Source organism: Delphinapterus leucas, chromosome 7, assembly GCF_059928025.1.
Source record: "Delphinapterus leucas isolate spDelLeu-1000000601 "Yukka" chromosome 7, BTC_Dleu_Yukka2, whole genome shotgun sequence".
In the NCBI taxonomy this organism is placed as follows: domain Eukaryota; kingdom Metazoa; phylum Chordata; class Mammalia; order Artiodactyla; family Monodontidae; genus Delphinapterus; species Delphinapterus leucas.
This window is the reverse complement of record NC_143135.1, coordinates 73,809,939-73,830,281: the sequence shown is the minus strand read 5'-3', so window position 1 is coordinate 73,830,281 and position 20,343 is coordinate 73,809,939.

Sequence of the window (20,343 nt, the reverse complement as noted above, 5' to 3'; positions counted from 1 at the left end):
TAACATAATTTGCTGGATGATAACATCTGGTTATATGAGCAAGAAATAGCAAGCAAATTGGAGTCTTTTGAATTACATATGTGCTTCATAGGGTGGGAACTAAGCTCTATGACACTTTGGGGGCATCTACCACTTCAACTACATTTTTAGGTTTTATTTATTTTTAAAATTGAAGTACAGTTGATTTACAACATCATATTCGTTTAAGTGTAGAACATAGCAACTCAATATTTTTATAGATTACACTCCATTTAAAGTCACCACAAAATAATGGCTATATTCCCCTGTGCTGTACAATAATCAGCAATAATAAAATACTTCCCTATAGCTTATCCATTTTATACATAGTAGTTTGTACCTCTCAATCACCTACCCCCATCCCAACTCCCTTCACCGCCCCCCCACTGGTAACCACTAGTCTGTTTTCTATACCCGTGAGTCTGTTTCTGTTTTGCTATATTCATTATGTTTTTAGATTCCACCTATAAGTGATAACATACAGTGTTTTTCTTTCTCTGTCTGACTGATTTCGTTAAGCATAATACCCTCTAGACCCAACCATGTTGTTTCAAATGGCAGAATTTCATTTTTTTTATTGCTGAGTATTATTTCCATTATATACATTTGTTGATGGATGCTTAGGTTGCTTCCATATCTTGGCTATTGTAAATAATGCAGCTGTGAACATTGGAGTGCATGTCTTGTTTGAATTACTGTTTTCCTTTTCTTCAAGTATATACCCAAGAATTGCTGGAAAATAAGGTAGTTCTATTTTTAGTTTTTAAGGAACCTCCATACTATTTTCCATAGTGGCTGCACTGATCTACATTCCCATCAACAGAGTACTAGGGTTCTCTTTCCTCCACATCTTCATCAATGTTTATTGTTTATAGACTTTTTGATAATAGCCTTTTTGACAGGCGTGAGGTGATATCTCATTGTAGATTTGATTTGCATTTCTCTGATAATTAACAATGTTAAGCATCTTTTCATGTGCTTATTGGCCATCAGTATATCCTCTTTGGAAAAATGTCTATTCAGGCCCTTTGCCCATTTTTTAATTGGGTTGTTTGCTTTTTTGATATTGAGTTGTACACATTTTTAGTCATATGAGTAATGGGGAATAAAGAAACATTGTATCTAAAGAAACACAATAACAACAACAAAACCTAATTATTGCATTTCTCAGTCCCTACCAATAAGATATAATAAAATGCCATCTTGAACTTTTTGGATTCTGAAGGTGGCACATTCCACACTTAGCTGGGCACTTTTAACCTATGTGTCAAGTTGTATGGAAATTAGTCAGTTTTTAAAAAGGCCTGGAAGAGAAACATTTCTACTGCAGACCAGTCAGTGGTACAAGTAGCCAGCTCATTAGGCAGTCATCACCTTTCAGACACTATGACTCTAAAATTATGTGTGGTAAATATTCACGTTATATGAAGCTCATAGCAACACAAAATAAGAGAATCAAAAGGGAGACATCTAGGCTTTTAAAGAAGCAGAAGAATAGAAGCTCTTGTGGTGGGGCAGAAATACAGATAAAGAGCATGAAGTGTCATAGGACAGGTTTTCTGGCAAATAAATTCTCAGGCAGAAATTTGAATACAGCAGGCTTACTGGGGAGGACTCTAGGGAATCTAATCTATAAGGAGTGAGGATTGGGCAGAAAGGGTAGTTGAATTGCTATACACTTAGAACAGAGCCCAGTTGATCTTACAGGGAGCTCTGAAGCTGGGATATTCCTTCAAATCATCTTAAATGGAGGCATGTTACCAAACTCAGGTTCAGCTGCTCACCACTTGAAAGACAATACTTGAGAGACAAGTACTGGTTGGAAAAGGAAAGGTTGCTTTATATGGGAGGTCATCAACCTGGGGAGTAGACAAATTCCTGTCCCAGAACCAACTCCAAAGATTCCCCATCAGCTCAGTCAAATGTTCTTAAGATGGCACTGCTGCTTAATACACTCCCATCCAGTTTTCTTTTCTTCCCTTTTTCCTTCACCTGTTTTAGAGCTGCATGGTGATGTGATCATTCTCTCAGCCTCCCCCAGGTCCCTCCAAATTTCCAATCACAGACATTTCCCATAATAACTGTCTTGCATGTCCATCTGGACTAACAAACCCTCCCATTTATATCACTGTTTCTAATAGTCCAATAAAAATTTTTAATCTTACTAGGACTTACAATTTATTGACTTCATAACCAATCCCCTCACTTCCATTCTTATTCAGTTTACACTATCCTTGTTTATATTCACTCCCTTGCATAACCTTCAAATTATTTTTTCTTCTTTACATAAACTCATTCTGTGGATTCTATCATCCCCCAGCCCATGGCTTTAAATACCATGCCTCTGCATATGTATACCAAACTTATACTACTACCTGTTTCATCCTTCCTTGTGAATCCAATGCCATTGATTGAATTTCCATTTTAATACCTAATAGGCAGATCAAATTTAACCTGTTCAAAATTGAACTCCTGATCCAGCTGCCAACCTGATTCCTTTACAATTTTTCTGATTTTAGTAATTAGCAAATTAATTTGTACAGCTGCCTGGATTAAAATTCCTTTTTCTTTCATATCCTGAATATTCCAAATGTGACCAGTTCTCAACCTCTTCACTGTTATGCACCAGTCCAAGACACAATAATTTCTTACCTGCATTAATATAATCACTTCCTAATTATCTCCTGTGTTCTACTCTTGCTTTCCTATAATATGTTCTCATCACTGTAGACAGAATGATCCTCTAGGAATGGAAGTCAGACATCGCCTCTGCTTAAAACATCCCCAAGGATTTTCCTCACTTAAAAGATTAAGTCCTTCAGATAATCTGTGACCTTATGGAGCCAGCCTCTCTGACTAAAGCTACTAGTCTCCCCTCCTTCATTCACTCCTGTAACACTGGCCTTCTTGCTACTACTGAAACACACCAGGCATACTCTTTCCTTAGATCTTTGTACTTGCTACTTCCTCTGAATATAATGCTTTCTCTCTAAATACTCATATTGCTACCTCCTTATCTTCATTAAAGATTTGCTTAAATCTTACCTTCAATATTTCTTGACAATTGTTCTAAAAATCGCTCCTCCTCAGTCACTCTGGTATTCACTGTGCCCCATTCTTTCTTTACATTTTCTCTATAGTGCTTAGTTCTACCATTCTCTTTTACTTATTTATTTAGTTAGTCAATTATCTGCCTCAATTTTGCTAGCATTTCTAGTTTTGTTCAAATATTCTATATTTCTTCTGAATTTTGTCAACTCGTTATATTAAGTACTGAGAGAAAATGGATCTTTTTATTTCTTTGCTTAGCTTTCAACTTTTACTTCATATATTTTGAAGTTGTTATGAGACGTACTCATATTAAGCCTGTTCTAGCTTCTAGATAAATTAACTATTTTATCATTATGAGTTATTTCTTTTATCTTTGATACTAACCACTGTCTTGAAGTCCACTTTATCCAATATTAATAGAGCCATTCAAATTTCTTATTTTTTATATTTGCATGGTAATATCTTCCATTTTTTTTGTTTTCAACTTGTGTATATCTCTGTATTTAACATGCAAATTTTGTAGCCATCATATTTTCGAGATCTTGTAATTTCCTCTATCTGATAATCTCTATCTTTTAGTTGCAATGGTTGTTCTATTTACCTTTAATGCAGTTAGAAATATATTTAGGTTTAAATCTAACATCTTGCATTTTTTTTCTATTTTCCCCAAGTAATCTTTAAAATTTTATTGTTTTGCTTCCTTCTTTTTCTGTCCTTCTTTTTAATTTTTTTCTAAGTTAATTAGCAATTAAAAATATTATTCTAACTCCACTATTCTCTTTGCAGCTTGCAATTTTGTCCTCTTTGAAGTGGTTGCTCTAATATTTTATTCAATATAAACACACAAAAAAACATTTTAGCAATAGTAATCCCTTTTTTTCCCAGAATTCATCAGTTGTTTACATTTTGTCTTATTTGCTTTCTCTCTATTCTTTTCTCTCAATTTTTTCTACTACTCCTTTCCATTTGTCAATAATCAGTAATTTGCAGGCAGATACATTAGTATTATGTAAATATTTCATTCTTTATCAAAATTTCAACCACAAGTTTTAGCATTCATTAATAATATTTTAACTCCATCATTTATTCCTTAATTTTTAGTTTTATTTTTCCTCCATGTATTTATAGATTCATGTACTTATTTATATCACTACAGAGTTTTATTTTGTTCAATAAGTTAAAATCCATTGCCATCATTGTTATTTTGATGCTCAAATTGTTCCAGATGTGGGCAACAGGAAGCACTTCAGTCTGGCTCCTGTGTACTTCTGATACATACCCATCATTCTGTGAGCACTTCCTTATTTATGTTACAACAGTTTGTTCCAGATACATCTTATTCTTTCATTGGCCCAGGCATGAAATCAGCCTTCTCTTTAAGGAATTTTGGTTCCTTTTCAAGAAAAATTATATTTAGAAACCAAGATATTGGTTCTGGATACGTTCTTTACTGGTGGCATGACATTGATTCCAAAGCCTCTAGAAAATAAAGATAGACAGAAACAGACAGATTAAGGTATATAGATATGTACACAAGTTTCTTTGTCAAAAACTGATTTCTTACTAATATCTCCAATTCCATTTCAACCTCAAAACGTAAATTCTAGTCTTCTTCTTTTCTTAATTATAATACTCCTTTCCAGCAGTGAGAAAAATGATTAACTTTAACTTCATACATTTGCTCATTTATTCAAACATAAGAAATGCAGAAATTATCTTGCCAATTTAACTCATATACCACTGGAATAAGCAAATCTAATAACTAGAGTTCAATATTTGTTTAAAAAATTAAGTTACATTTTACTTATAGTATAATTTGAGGTAAAAAAGATTGATATATCAGTAACAACTCTGAATCCAGTTTTATGAGCATAGACAATCTAGTTGTTTGAGAGTCTCAGTTTCCTCAGCTAAAATTTAACTACCAATAACACCTGACTATCTTTTTTACAATTGCTCTAATGTAAACTGAAGATGATATTAATAATCAAAGAAGCAACAAAATACCCGTCTGAATGTTTCAAAGGCAGTTCATTTTTGCCTTTTCTTGGTAGTACATTCAAGAAGTGTCTTCACAGAGGGGGTATTATCTGTGTGGCTAGGTTACTCTAGTTTCTTACTTTTATTTGATGTCTTATGGGGACACACACTTATAGAACATTTAAGAAAAATACTATTGCAAATATTTCTTTGACATCATAGGAGGAGTTGGAAAAATTAATAACTTCTATTCTTATCAATCTCTGAAAGCCTACATTAATTTCTGTCTTTCAGCAGGTCAGTGACCACCTTCACTAAGTAGTTTAGTGATGAAGAGGACACCAAGAAAACAAAGAAGTGAATGATCAATGTTAGTGCAGGGCACTTGAAAAAGATAAGTAGTAAAACATCCCACTGTGTATAAAAGGCATAGATGACAAGCAGAAATTAAGACACAAAAGCTTCAGGGAAAAAGACAAATTCTAAAAGGAGAAAAACAAACAAAAAACTCCCAACTTTTATTTATTTATTTTATTTTTATAAATTTATTTATTTATTTGTTTTTATTTTTGGCTGCATTGGATCTTCGTTGCTGCATGTGGGCTTTCTCTAGTTGCAGCAAGCAGGGGCTACTCTTCACTGTGGTGCGTGGGCCTCTCTTCTTGCAGAGCATGGGTTCTAGGTGAATGGGCTTCAGTAGTTGTGGCACGTGGGCTCAGTAGTTGTGGCTCGTGTGCTGTAGAGTGCAGGCTTAGCAGCTGTGGCACACGACCTTAGCTGCTTCACCGCATGTGGGATCCTCTTGCGCCAGGGATCGAACCCGTGTCCTCTACATTGGCAGGTGGATTCTTAAGCACTGTGTCACCAGGAAAGCCCCAAATTTTAAAATAAATACTATCAGTGAAAGCTGAAATCTTTCATTGATGGGTAGAATGTGTTTTATGACCATGCTTCTGAATAATCAATACTATTATTTCCTCCAATGTATGTTACCTAAATGGATATTTTATAGTATATTTCATACAGATAGATTTTTTAAGTTCTATTTAAAACTTATCAATATTTCAAGTACATTTTTGCTTACCAAATTTTTAAATGTAATTAAAATTATCTATTTTTTCAACATTATAATTACACACAATTATACATTTAAATTTTCAAATGCTAAATGCAAATGTTTGCTGACAGTTACTTTTTTTTCCCCATAATCCTATCAATGTTTCCCTTTCTTTCCCCAGATACATAATCATTGTCTAATCTATAAAAAGTGTCTCCTTTTGAAAATATAATGGCCACCTAAGATTTTATTCCTAATCAAAATAAAATGATTGTGTAATACCATTAGTTTACTAATCTTCCTCCTTCTTTTTCTTTGTCTATACCTCTATGCTAACAGACTAACTAGAAATGAGTTGATACTATAGCTCTACTGTAAAAGATACACAAATAATAAATAGAAGAATAAGGATACTAAAATAGGAAAAAGTTGGAAAATCTTTATATTTGAGACTAGGAATAAGAGACCAGCAACAACCTTCTGTAGTCATAATATATGTCAGTAATTTATACATACCTACAGTATCTCAAATTATGAAATAGGCTTCCTTTTTCTCAGACAAAAATCTAGTTTTAAAAATTTATATTTCTGTTTCTCCACCACAATATTCTCTCCTGACTTCTTTCCCACAACTGTTATTGATATTTTCTTTGTCTTTTATTACATCAAAAGAAGTACATGTTTGAGTGTGTGTGTGTGTGTGTGTGTGTGTGTGTTGAGAAATGATCAAGACAGACCTTAAAATATGTAGACAATAGGTTAGATAAATTGGAAAAAAATAAATACCAGGAATAATTTAGAAAGACACTTCAATAGTTGAGGAAAAAGAAATGAAGGCTGATTTAGTAGTAGAGAATATTATAGAAATCATCAGAGTGAAAAATAATACTAAGGTTGAATTAAGATTTTGAAACTGAAAGTGGGAGTCAAAAGGAAAGGAAGAATAAAAATTAAAGATTACTCACAAAAAGAAACTGAGTAAACAAAGCAGAGGGGCAAAAGGTGCTGATTCTATCTTTATGGATTAGAGTTGTAAATGATAGTTTCATCACTCTCAACTTTTGTTTTTTACTTTGGTCCATCTTGTCTGCTCTAAGCCTTATCATCTGTAAAATGTTGGTAAAATATCTACCTAACAAGGTTGGTTGCAGTAGGGATTATATGAGCAAATGTTCCTAAAGCGTGTATTAAAGCATCTACTGATTAATCAGTATTCAATAGATGGTAGTTATAAGATTCCAAAATATTCCTCTCAAAAATAAGTAATTTTTAAGGCAAACATAAATTTCCAGAAAGATAATGACTTGTTCATATCTGAGTAATACCTTATTCATTTCTTTCACCCTGAATAATGTGAACATTTTTGACTTAAAAGAAGTTAGAGCTTTCAATATACCTTAATATCCTATTAATAGTTTATAACAGTCATGTTATTTCATTTTTGGACCATAGGTTACAAGTCCTTAAAGTGTGTTATTGTGGATATTTTTAAACTAACTTTTAAGTGGGGCTAAATGCATAATCCAAACAAAAACAATTACCTCAGAAGAGAAGTATATACCTTGGACAACAAATGTTTACATTATCTTCATTTGTTTCAAGTAAAATTAAAACATTTAAAACAGCTTTTGTATTATTATATAATAACAAAGTAAAGATTCAGAGTGGATCCAAAGTAATTGAACCCAGCTTATCATTAATAACTATTAAATGATTTATTGAAAAGTAGTTAATGTGAACCACAAAATGATGAAACAAAGGATGACCTTTCCAAATTTGGTAAAAGTGAAAATATTGAAGCAACTGTTGCCATGGATACTGTGCTCTTACAAGCCTGCTATTTCTCTGGTAGTTAAAAAGTTGCAATAGTCAAAGAAGAAACAGCACTTTAACTGTGACATTACCTTACTTTTGAAATTAAAGGTATCCAGTATCTTCCAAAGAAGACTAGATACATTGTTTTAAATACATTGCTTTTCATCTGGGTAATTGAGGGTAATATAATAGGCCTAGAAACTGGCACCTGTCTCTTTCAGCAGGTAGACAGCAACTGAAATTTCCAAGTGCTATTTCTCCCTTTCACTGCTGGCAGTATATGGCTTACCTATGGCATTTCAAACCTGGTTTCCAAAGAAATCAGAAAAGGTGTTTTTGTTTGGTTTTGTTTTGTTTTCTTGGCCCCAAAATTTCATATACAGCAAGTGTAAAAACGAAAGAAAAAGGTATATAAATGCTATGGATTTATTTATTTATTTCTGTTCTCTCCTAAGAGAGTTCAGTTTATACAGATTTTTCTTGAATTGTATCATTTTTATTTAGAAACTTGCAATTGAAGTAGGTATCAGGTAGTATCTACCTTACTGCATTGGCTAGAACTTCCAGTGAAACACTGTATGGAAGTGAATATCCTTGCCTTGATCTTGATCTTAGCAGTAAAGTATCAAGTGTTTTACCATTAAATGTGATGCTAGTTCTAGTTTTTTTGTAGATGCTATTTATCAGGTTGAGGAAGTTGCTTCCTATTCCTAGGTTTCTTAAATTTTTGTACACAAAATAGATGTTGAATATTATTAAATGGTATTCTGCATCAATTCAGGTGACTGTAAATACATAGTCAATTTTTTTTAAATTTTGTGATAGGTGATTTACTTTGATTTCTTAATGTTAAACAAAACTTGCAACCTGCAATAAACAACACTTGCTTATGATGTATTATAATTTTCCTATATTTTTGGATTCAATTTGCTGCTATTTTTTTAATATGTTTTATTGAAGTATAGTTGACTTACAATGATTCTGGTGTACAGCAAAGTAATTCAGTTAGATATAGTTATAGATAGGTATATATAGATATTCTTTTTCAGATTCCTTTCCACTATAGGTTATTACAAGATACTGAATATAGTTCCCTGTGTATATGGTAGTTCCACAATATTTTGTATATAGGAGACTTACTGGAATTTTTATTTTATATTGGAGTATAGTTGATTTATAATGTTGTGTTAGTTTCAGGCATACAGCAAAGTGATTCAGTTATATATACACATATATCCATTCTTTTTCAGATTTTTTCCTATATAGGTTATTACAGAATATTGGGTAGAGTTCCCTGTGCTATACAGTATCTCCTTGTTGATTATCTATTTTATATATAGTAGTGTGTATATATTAATCTCAATCTCCTAATTTATCACACCCCCCCACCTTTCCCTTTTGGGAACCATAAGTTTTGTTTGTTTGTTTGTTTGTTTTTAAATTTTTATTGTAGTACAGTTGATTTACAATGTTGTGTTAGTTTCAGGTGTACAGCCAAGTGAATCAGTTATACATATACATATATCAACTCTTTTTTTTTTTTTTTAGATTCTTTTCCCATATAGGCCATTACACAGTATTGAGTAGAGCTCCCTGTACTATACAGCAGGTTCTTATTAGGTATCTATTTTATGTATAGTAGTGTGTATATGTCAGTCTTAATCACCCAATTTATCCCTCCCCCCCATTCCCTGGTAACCATAAGTTTGTTTTCTACATCTGTGGCCCTACTGCTCTTTTGTAAAGAAGTTCATTTGTACCTTTTTTTTATTGATAGATTCCACATATAAGTGATATCATATATTTGTCTTTCTGTATCTGACTTACTTCACTCTGTATGACAATCACTAAGTCCATCCATGTTGCTGCAAAGAGCATTGTATTATTTTGTTCTTTTTTATGGCTGAGTAATATTCAATTGTATATACGTACCATATCTTCTTTATCCATTCCTCTGTTGGTGGACACTTAGGTTGCTTCCATGTCCTGGCTATTGTAAATAGTACTGCAGTGAACATTGGGGTGCATGTATATTTCGAATTATGCTTTTCCCCAGGTATATGTCCAGGAGTGGGATTTCTGGGTCATATGGTAGTTCTATTTTTAATTTTTTAAGGAACCTCCATAATCTTCTCCATAGTGACTGCAGCAATTTACATTCTCACCAGCAGTGTAGTAGGGTTCCCTTTTCTCCACACCCTCTCCAGCATTTATTGTTTGTAGAGTTTTTGACGATGGCCATTCTGACTGGTGTGAGGTGATAACTCATTGTAGTTTTGATTTGCATTTCTCTAATGATTAGTGATGTTGAGCATCTTTTCATGTGCTTTTTGGCCATGTCTCTTCAATAAGTGGTGCTGGAAAAACTGGACTACTACATAAAAAAGAATGAAATTAGAACACTCCCTAACACCATACACAAAAATAAACTCAAAATGGATTAAAAAGACCTAAATCTAAGGCCAGACACTATAAAACTCTTAGAGGAAAACATGGGCTGAACACTCTTTGAGGTAAATTGCAGCAAGATCTTTTCTGATCCACCTCCTAGAGTAATGAAAATAAAAACAAAAATAAACAAATGGGATCTAATTAAACTTAAAAGCTTCTGCACAGCAAAGGAAACCATAAACAAAACAAACAAACAAACAAAAAACCCTCAGAATAGGAGAATATTTGCAGATGAAGCAACTGACAAGGGATTAATCTCCAAAATATACAAACAGCTCATGCAGGTCAATATCAAAAAAATAACCAAAACAACCCGATCAAAAAAATGGGCAAAAGATATAAATAGACATTTCTCCAAAGAAAACATACCATAAGTTTGTTTTTGAAGACTGTGAGTCTCTTTCTGTTTTATAAATAAGTTCATTTGTATCATTTTTTAGAATCCATATAACTGATATAATATGATATTTGTCTTTGATTTACTTCACTTCATATGATAATCTCTAGGTCCATCCATGTTGCTGCAAATGACATTATTTCATTCTTTTTTATGGCTGAGTAACATTCGATTGCATATATGCACCACATCTGCTTTACAACAGTATGATTTTATTGTTGTCATGTGTATCACTTCAACATTTTTATAAACCCAATGCTACACTATTACTAGTTTTGCTTTAAACAGTCAATGGTCTCTTAAAGAGGTTTAAATGATATCTTTTAAAAATCTTTTATGTGTATTCACATAGTAACCATTTTGTTTTGTTCTTCTTTCCCCTGCATAAATTCTGATTTTCATTTGTTATCAGTTTTCTTTCTTCCTAAAGAACTTCCTTTACTTCTTGTAGTGTGATTCTGCTGGAGATTCTTTCTTTCAGACTTCACACTTCTGAAAATGCGTTACTGAAAATACTTCCCCTGATTGTTTGAAATATATTTTAACTGTGTATAGAATCCAAGGTTGATAGGTTTTTGTTGTTGTTTTTCTTTCCTCACTTTAAAGGTTTTGCTCCATTGTCTTTTGTTTTGTATTGTTTTTAGCCAGGAGTCAACTATAATTCTTATCTCTGTGACTCTATATATGGTGTATGTTTCCTCCTTCTACCCTGCCCTGCCCTACTTCGGCTATTGTTTAGATTTTCTTCTATCACTAGTCCTGAAGAATTCAATTATAGTATGTCTTGCTATCATTATTATTTTTTTATTTCTTGTGCTTCATATTTTTTGAGCCTCCTTAATCTCAAATTTTGCAATTTTGGCTATTATTTTTGTGATGTTTTTTCTGTCCTCCCTCACATTACAAATTTATTAGGATGCTTGAATTTTTTGGTTCACTCACCAATATTCTATGAACTTTTCTTTTTAACCATCTTTTTCTCTGGCTTCCATTTGGGATTGTTTCTTACTATGTATTCATTAACAGTAATCTTTTCTTTTGCAATATCTAATCACTTCTTAATGACATTCAGTACATTTTTCCTCTGATACATTTTAGCTTTTGCTGTGGACTGAATGTGTTCTCTTAAAATTCATATGCTGAAGTCTAATCCACACTGTGATAGTGTTTGGAGAAGGGGCCTTTAGGAAGTAACCAGGTCATAAGCATGGAGCTGTCATGAAGAGGGTCAGAAAACTTTTAAAAGAGACCCCAGGAAGCTTGCTTGCTCCTTTCCACCACGTGAGAGGATAGCCATCTATGAACCAGGAAGAAAGCCCTGGCCAAACACCTAATCTACCATTACCTTTATTTTGGACTTCCTATCCTCCAAAACTGTGATGAATAAATGTTTTTTGTTTGATCCACCCAGCCTATGGTATATTCTTTTACAGTGGCCCTGAATAAGCCAGTTTTTAATCCTTAGAACTGGAAATGTGTAAATGTTCTATCTTCAGTGTAACATTCCATTTTTCCTTTAATTTCTTAAACATGTAGAATAGAGTTATAACAACTGTTAATGTTTTGTCTAATAATTCTATTTGTGAAATTTCTGAATATCTTTCAATCAATTACTTTTTCTTCTCAGTATGGGTTATTTTCTGGTATTTTTCTACTCATTTTCATGTCTGGTAATTTTTGTTTTACTCTCTCGGATGTAAAATATTTTTGTGTTTCTGTAAATATTGTTGAGGTTTGTTAAGGGATGCAGTTAAATTACTTGGAAATAGTATGCATCCTTCTTGTCTTTTTATTACTGCTGTTTACTTTTTATTTAGACATGATTTTAGATTTACAAAACAGTTGCAGTGTTAATAAGGAGAGATCCTGTTTAGCTCTAACTCATCTTCTACTAATATTAACATATTACAAAGTGACAGTACAATTATCAAACTTGAAATAATATTTGTAAAATATTATTAACTCAACTATAGAGGTTATTCAAATTTTACCAGTGTTATCACTCTTGCCTTTTTTTCCCTCTCCCCAGGTACAGTTCAGGATATCTATTTTTTTTTTTTTTTTAATATTTCTTAGGCAGAGCTGAGCAGAGTTTACTTTAGGGCTAATATTTCCCAACTATTGAGTGAACATTCTTTTGACTGTTCTGCCCAGTGAACCTTGCTTTATGAGATTTCACACACTGGTTAGGGTAAAAAGGAACTATAGCTTTCCCTGTGTGTTCTCTGGAGTTTGTTTACTCTAATCACTTTGAGTTGTTTCCCCAGACTGTAGTAGTTTTCTCATATACATATGCTGATCAACACTCAGCTGAAGAATTGAGGAGAACCCTCTTCAGATCTCTGGAGGTTTATTTCCATATAACTCTCTTTTCTTTGGAACTCTGCGCTATGAAATTTAATCTCTTGGCTTTAGTATGTATCCATATCCTCTCATCACCTCAGTGAGAAGACACAAGTTTCTTAGAATCTTCCTACACTGCAGCCTGGAAACTCTCCAGGCATGAAGCTTGGGCGATTATAAGTCTCACATTTTTTTGTGTCCTATCTCTCAATGGTCACTGTCCTCCCTACCTGATAACCAATTTCTGTAAAACCATTATTTGGTATATTTTAATTATGTTTTAGGTTTTTAACAGGTAGGTTGGTAAATCTGACCTCTGTTATTCCTCTGTCATAAATAAGTAGAAGTCATTTTTAAATTTATATTAATCCAAATGATGAATATCTCTGCTTATGTTAGGCATCTGGGAGACACCAAAAAATGTAGATTATTTCAAACTAAATTTTAAGCTTGGTTTTAGTGGAATGTACACCTTTAAATCAAATTTAGGTGAAGGTGTCTCCAGTAGCTTCTTCTACAGGCCTTTAGGGGGATACTCAGGATTAAAATGGGAGAGAGGTTAGTCTGACATTACACCCTACTGGTATCCAAATTTGCTTTCTAACTTTATCCTATTTAGAATGCTATTAAGTTCTAACTTCATGTAATTTGGGATTGAAAAATCATTAATGAAATGAATTAATTCTTTCTTATTTATTCTCAAATTTAAGATTTTGTTTTTGAAATAGCCATGAACTATCATCAAGAAGACAAATGATAACAAATGCTAGTAAGGCTGTGGAGAAAAGAAACCCCAGTGCACTGTTGGTGGGATTGTAAATTGGTACAGCCACCATGGAAAACAATATGGAGGCTCCTCAAAAAATCAAAGCTATAACTACCATATGATCCAGTAACTCCACTTCTGGGAATATACCTGAAAGAAACAAAACCATTATGTCAAAGAGACATCTGTACTCCCATTTTCATAGCAGCATGATTTTCAATAGCCAAGACATGGAAAAAACAAGAAAACAACAACAACTAAGTATCCATAGATAGATGAATGGCTAAGAAAATGTAGTGTATATGGAATGGAATATTTTTCTGCCATAAAAATGAAGGAATTCCTCCCACTTGTGCCAAAATGTTTGGATCTTAAGGGCATTATATTTAGTAAAATAAATGAGACTGAGAGAGACAAACACTGTATCATTGCTCTTGTGTGTAAAAGTTTTTAAAAAAGAACCAAAAAAGCAGATGGTAAAAGACATCAGATGTGTTGTTACCAGATGCAGGGCATGGAGGGAGAGGAAATTGAATGAAGGTGGACAAAAGGTACAAAATTGCAGTTTAAGATAAATAAGTACTAGGGATGTAATGTACAATAGGATGACTATACTTAGCACTGATTTATAGTATTTATGAAAGTTGTAAAAAGAATAAATACGAAGAGTTCACATCACAAGAAAAATATTTTTCTTTTTTTTGTACTTAGATGATGGATGTTAACTGAACTTATTGTGGTAAGCATTTTACAACATATGTAAGTCAAATTATTATGCTGTATAACATTAATTTATACAGTGCTGTATATAAATTATATCTCAGTAAAAGTGGAAAAATTAAACCAAAGTAAATTAAATAACCATGAAACAATATAAAAATACATAGTATATATATTATGTTATATGTAACATATATATCATATATATAATATAAAATACATCATATATTGCATATATTATTTAATATAATATTTTCTATATTGCAGCCATTATATGTGCAATTTATATTATATATTAAATATACAATTATTACATACATATATGTTAAACATATGTCATATATATATGTAATATATTTCAGCATTTAATAGTTCTGGACAAGATGGATTCCCCACATACTTAATCTGACAAAGAGCAAGTCAGAAAACCTTAATATAATATATATATATATTTTTTGTGGTACGTGTGCCTCTCACTGTTGTGGCCTCTCCCGTTGCGGAGCACAGGCTCCGGATGCACAGGCTCAGCAGCCATGGCTCACAGGCCCAGCTGCTCCGTGGCATGTGAGATCTTCCCGGACCGGGGCACGAACCTGTGTCTCCTGCATCGGCAGGCGGACTCTCAACCACTGCTCCACCAGGGAATCCCAGTATAATATTTTTAATCCTAAGTCATCCTAAGTCTCTGGGTGAGAGGTAAGGGAGCAAATTCTTGTGGCATGATAATTTGTTTTATTTATATACTTTGCTGGTTTTAGCTTCCTAATAATTTAAGAATTTTTGCATCTATTTCCATAATTGAAATTGCTTTTGTTTGGTTTTTATATCAAGTCATAAAACGTTGTATAAAGTTTATACATATGTTTATACGACCAAATTCAACTCATAAAAGGTTGTATAATGTTTTATAAAGTTGGTACAGCCTTTAACTTTAATCTTAGAAATAATTTTCCTGGAAACTCTCTTACATAGATTTCTTTTTCCATATTCAATTTGAGGTTAATTGTAGTAACTAAAATTTAATATCTATGTATTTCTTCATATATATATATATGTGTGTGTATATATCTATATCATATAGTACTCTTCATATACATGTATTCATATATATATTCATATAATATATAAATCTATATATAATGAAACTATATACCAATATAATTCTCTCTTTAGATCTCTCTCACTACTCATATATCACACATACACATGCCATACATATACATACATATACACACAGTAATATGTATATATATATATATCCACTATCTACAAGAAATAGTCACTTTGATCAAGAACAAACATTTTAAAATCAATACAAATATTACTAAAATCATCAACTTCAAATATTCCCTACACTTTTGGCACAATAATCTATATCTTGGAATGTGGCACTAATTGCCCAACAGAGAAATGTAAACATCTCTACTTTTTTTCTCTCTTTCCCTCACATTTATACTATTACCAAATTCTACAAACCTCCAAAAATATTTTGCATATCACAGCCTACAAATATACAAAATCCTTGTCATTTTCTTCATGATCGCTGACACTTCTTAATGTTCACTTACTAATTACCAACTCATCTTTTATAGTATAATTAAAGAGATCTCCCAAACTGCAAATTTTATCATATTATTCATTTCATTAAATTATTCAGAGGTTTCAGATTCTTTCATACAAAGTTCTCCATGAAATCACTCAATTACTTCTCCAGCAGCACATGCACCAACTATTCCTCACATCTTAAAATTCTGCAAATTTGTCATGATCTCACCTAAATCCTAGCCTTCTATCAAATCCTTTCTCCTTCATATACACTACCTCCTCAAACTCAAATTTATCCTTCTTTACTTGAGATGTCCTCAGAGAAGTCTCTCTGGTACCTTATACATTGGGTTTATGTTTAAACAATTTACACAATTCCATTGTCATAATCCCAGTCATACTTCACTGTTATTATTTGATCAATGTCTATCTTTCATGCTATGATGTGAGGCCTGTAAAAACATGTAGGACACTCATCCTTAACATTCTATCATCTATGTGTAGGATGATGTGTGGAATATAAATGGTCCTTGATTCTTGAATTAACAGGACATTATTAGAACAAAAAAGAAGAACTGTTAAATTAACAATACTATAGAGGAAAGATGAATTGGGGGGGTAAAGTTTGAGGAAAGACTTTATGGATAGACAATTTTTACCTGGGTATTGGGTGCTGAATGATAGGTATAGATTATGAAAATGAGGTCATGTGAAAACATGGAAAAAGAACTTGTAAAGGTATGAAGTCAGTATAATATGTTTCACATATAGGAATAATAAAAAAAAAGGTTTGGCTGGAATGTGGAGGCTGTGAAAGGAACGAGTTGGGGAGAATATATTTGAAAATGAAGATTTTTTTTCTCACACACTTTAGAGGTTATGGAATAGTTAAAAAATGAAAAGGAATTTTTAGGAGCCAGCTGAAAATTTGGGGAAGAAAATTAACTAAATCATTATCAATTTAATGTTATAAAATACTGATAGGAAATTATAAAATTTCATATATGTGACATATATATATATGATCATATATATATATATATATGATGTAAACATTACCCTTGATTTCTTTTGAGAAGTAATTTACAGGCTATATAATGATTGTTTATATCCTTATAATTCTGCTGAAATTAACTATTTGCTTTTATCTCTCATTTTCCCAAATTTCTGTGCAAATATATTCATATGGATAATTCAAACACATATATTCTTAAATTTATTTTATTTATTTATTTTTGGCTGGCATTGGGTCTTCGTTGCTGCGCATGGGCTTTCTCTAGCTGCGGTGAGTGGGCTTCTCATTGTGGTGGCTTCTCTTGTTATGGAGCACAGGCTCTAGGCATGCGGGATCAGTAGTTGTGGCTCACAGGCCTAGTTGCTCTGCAGCATGTGGAATCTTCCCAGACCCGGGCTCGAACTGGTGTTGCCTGCATTGGCAGGCAGATTCTTAACCACTGTGCAACCAGGGTAGTCCCAAACACATATATTCTTGCTAAAGAAAATATTATGTTTAGAAAAGAACCTAGTATCCCTCCAAGTCTAAAATACAAAAAAAAAGTTTAATGTGAAATATAGGAATAATTGGCCAATTCTTCACTGTAGGAGATCTCTCCTTAGTAAGGCATAGAGTCAGAAATTTCAAGTTATTTGAACTGTAATTAATATCTTATAGCATTACAGAGATAAATCCAAAAAAAAAAAGAAACTACCCTAGTGACTTCACTTTTTCTCGGCAAAACAGTCTTTGGGGCAACAATTATCTTAACTAACTTAAATAATGGTTTGCTGGTTCCAGAACCTAAGGCAGGAAGGCTGTCCTGGGAACCCTGGAAACACTGTGGAGGCAGCACTGTTAAAAAGAAAAGCTTTTTCACAGCAGGTGTGATATGCAGAGCTATGTTCATCAAAAACACTGGGCAAGATGAAAGAGATGATTTGAGATGCATCCTTCAAGCTGAATATCCTTTGCTATATCTAAATTGTGATACTAGAAAAGTGATTTACAGAGACAACTGTCTATAAAAGTTCAAACTTTGCAGTTCTTCTTTTAAATAAATTAACCCTACTGCTGAAGAGTCTTGATAAAATTTTGTAGAAACAGTGAACAGTAATACATTTTCTCTGACTCAATTTTAGAAGGCACCCATTTAAAACAGTTTAAAGGAGCTGGGATTTTAGATTGGAAGAGTGATATAACTAAAATGTCTGAGAAAGAGAATCAACATATATATATATATATATATATATAATGATATTAAGTACAAAATACTGAATTATCACTTAAGACATAGAAATATGTGTCAGATATGGCTCTCTCAAAGAACTTTAAGTAAGATCAAATGAAAGGATATGAATTCATGAAAAATCAAATATCCATAAAATTATTTCAAAACAATAGCAAATTTTATAATATGGTATCTGATTAATTGGGATCACTACACACAAATGAAAAGAAGGCATTTTAATTTTAAGAAAAGTGTACCTCAAATAACTGTTTAAATTGATAGACTACTATCTATGAGTTATTGAAATTTAACCATGATTTAATATATATATATATATTTATGCCTAGCACCATCTAAAGTGCTTACACATAGGCTGTCATTGTCATGTAGTTAAAATCTCATCTAATTTTCATTTTCTTTACCTTTTATCCTCTTCATTATTTACTGATACCTATTGTATTCTAGTTAGAAAACAGATGACATACTCCTTTTATGGAGATTCTGGGTGCATTAAAAAATAAGAGGGTAAGGACAAATCAGAAAAGTTCTGTCTTCTTTACATCCCCAGGACCTTACACTTGCCATATTATCATACTGTTTCTCTTCTTTAAGAAGGTAAAGTACTCGACTTCAAGCACTATATCTATCTTCGTAATAACTGTTTTCTCAGTTCTGAGCATAGAACCTGGCAAATTATTGGAGCTCAACTAATACTGTTGAATGAATAAAATCTAGTACTCCAGGTGTGAGTTTATAAGAACCTAAAGTAAGTAACAAACTAAACAAGAGGGACCAGGCAGTCTTGATAATGAAATTTGACTTCAGGTGATATGAGAGCTGAAAGAAATGAATTTACCAAAGAAAGTGCTAGATTTAAAATATGGAAAAGTATAAGAATGATGATATTATTAAAATTACATAATAATAATGAAAAAATAATTTATAATTCATGGTAGAAGAGTTGAAGACAAGTTTGGTCATGTTGATTGGAGATAATGGTGAAACATTTAGTGGAAATGCTCTAGAGAAATCTTACAAAGCGGGATTGGATTTCAGAAGAGAGGTAAGACTGGAAATACAAATGTAAATTTTTTAGCTTTATTTTTTAACATATTAAGGAATGTGTGGAGTTTAACAAGAAAATGATACCTGAAAAGAGAGAGTGTTGGTAGCAATAAGGGGCCTTAACACTGAGGAAAGTCAATATCTAAGGAGACAAAGGAAGGTAGTAAAGAAGACAGAAACATTAGTGGTGAAAGAATGGGGCAGGTGCAGAGAGCAGTAAATGGTTCTGCTTGGCTTCTATGGAAAATTAGGTCAGTTATATAAATAGAAAGTCACTGGATAGAAAGATTTGGAAAGGAAATTTCAAATATGATGATTCTAATAATTTTGCCCTGGGCACAAAATACTGAGTGTCAATATGTGTGACCTCACATTCTGTCAGCACTTTTGTTTTCTTCAAGACCTAGAAATAGTGGAAGTGGTGAAAAATAGAGAAGAAAAAAATTATAAAACTACAGTTTTGTTAACTGAACAAAATGACTTTGTTCTGGTTGAGCTTGGCATGAAATTTGCATTAATTTTGACTCATTCAATCTCATACCTTTAATCTTAAAATCAATGTGATTTGCAACCCCCCCTGCAGTTCTGATTGCATCTTTCTCTTTTGTACATTTAAGCAGCTTGACTGTGGGGGCTTTGTTTTCAGATAAGCCCCAATTCCTTTAAAATAGCAAATCAGCAGAGTATTACGGATAATGACATTGTAATATGTTTGAACTTCAGAGGAGGAAACGTCTGATTGCAGAATTTATTATTTTCTTTTAAATCACTCTAAAAACACTCAGTGAACTGCCATTCAGTCCCAAGTTAGGACTTTAGGTCATTATCTGCTTCGTATGGCAATAATTCTAAAATAATTAAAATAACTGCATGCATCATATTTCAAATAAAGCTCTTGTGACTGATTTGA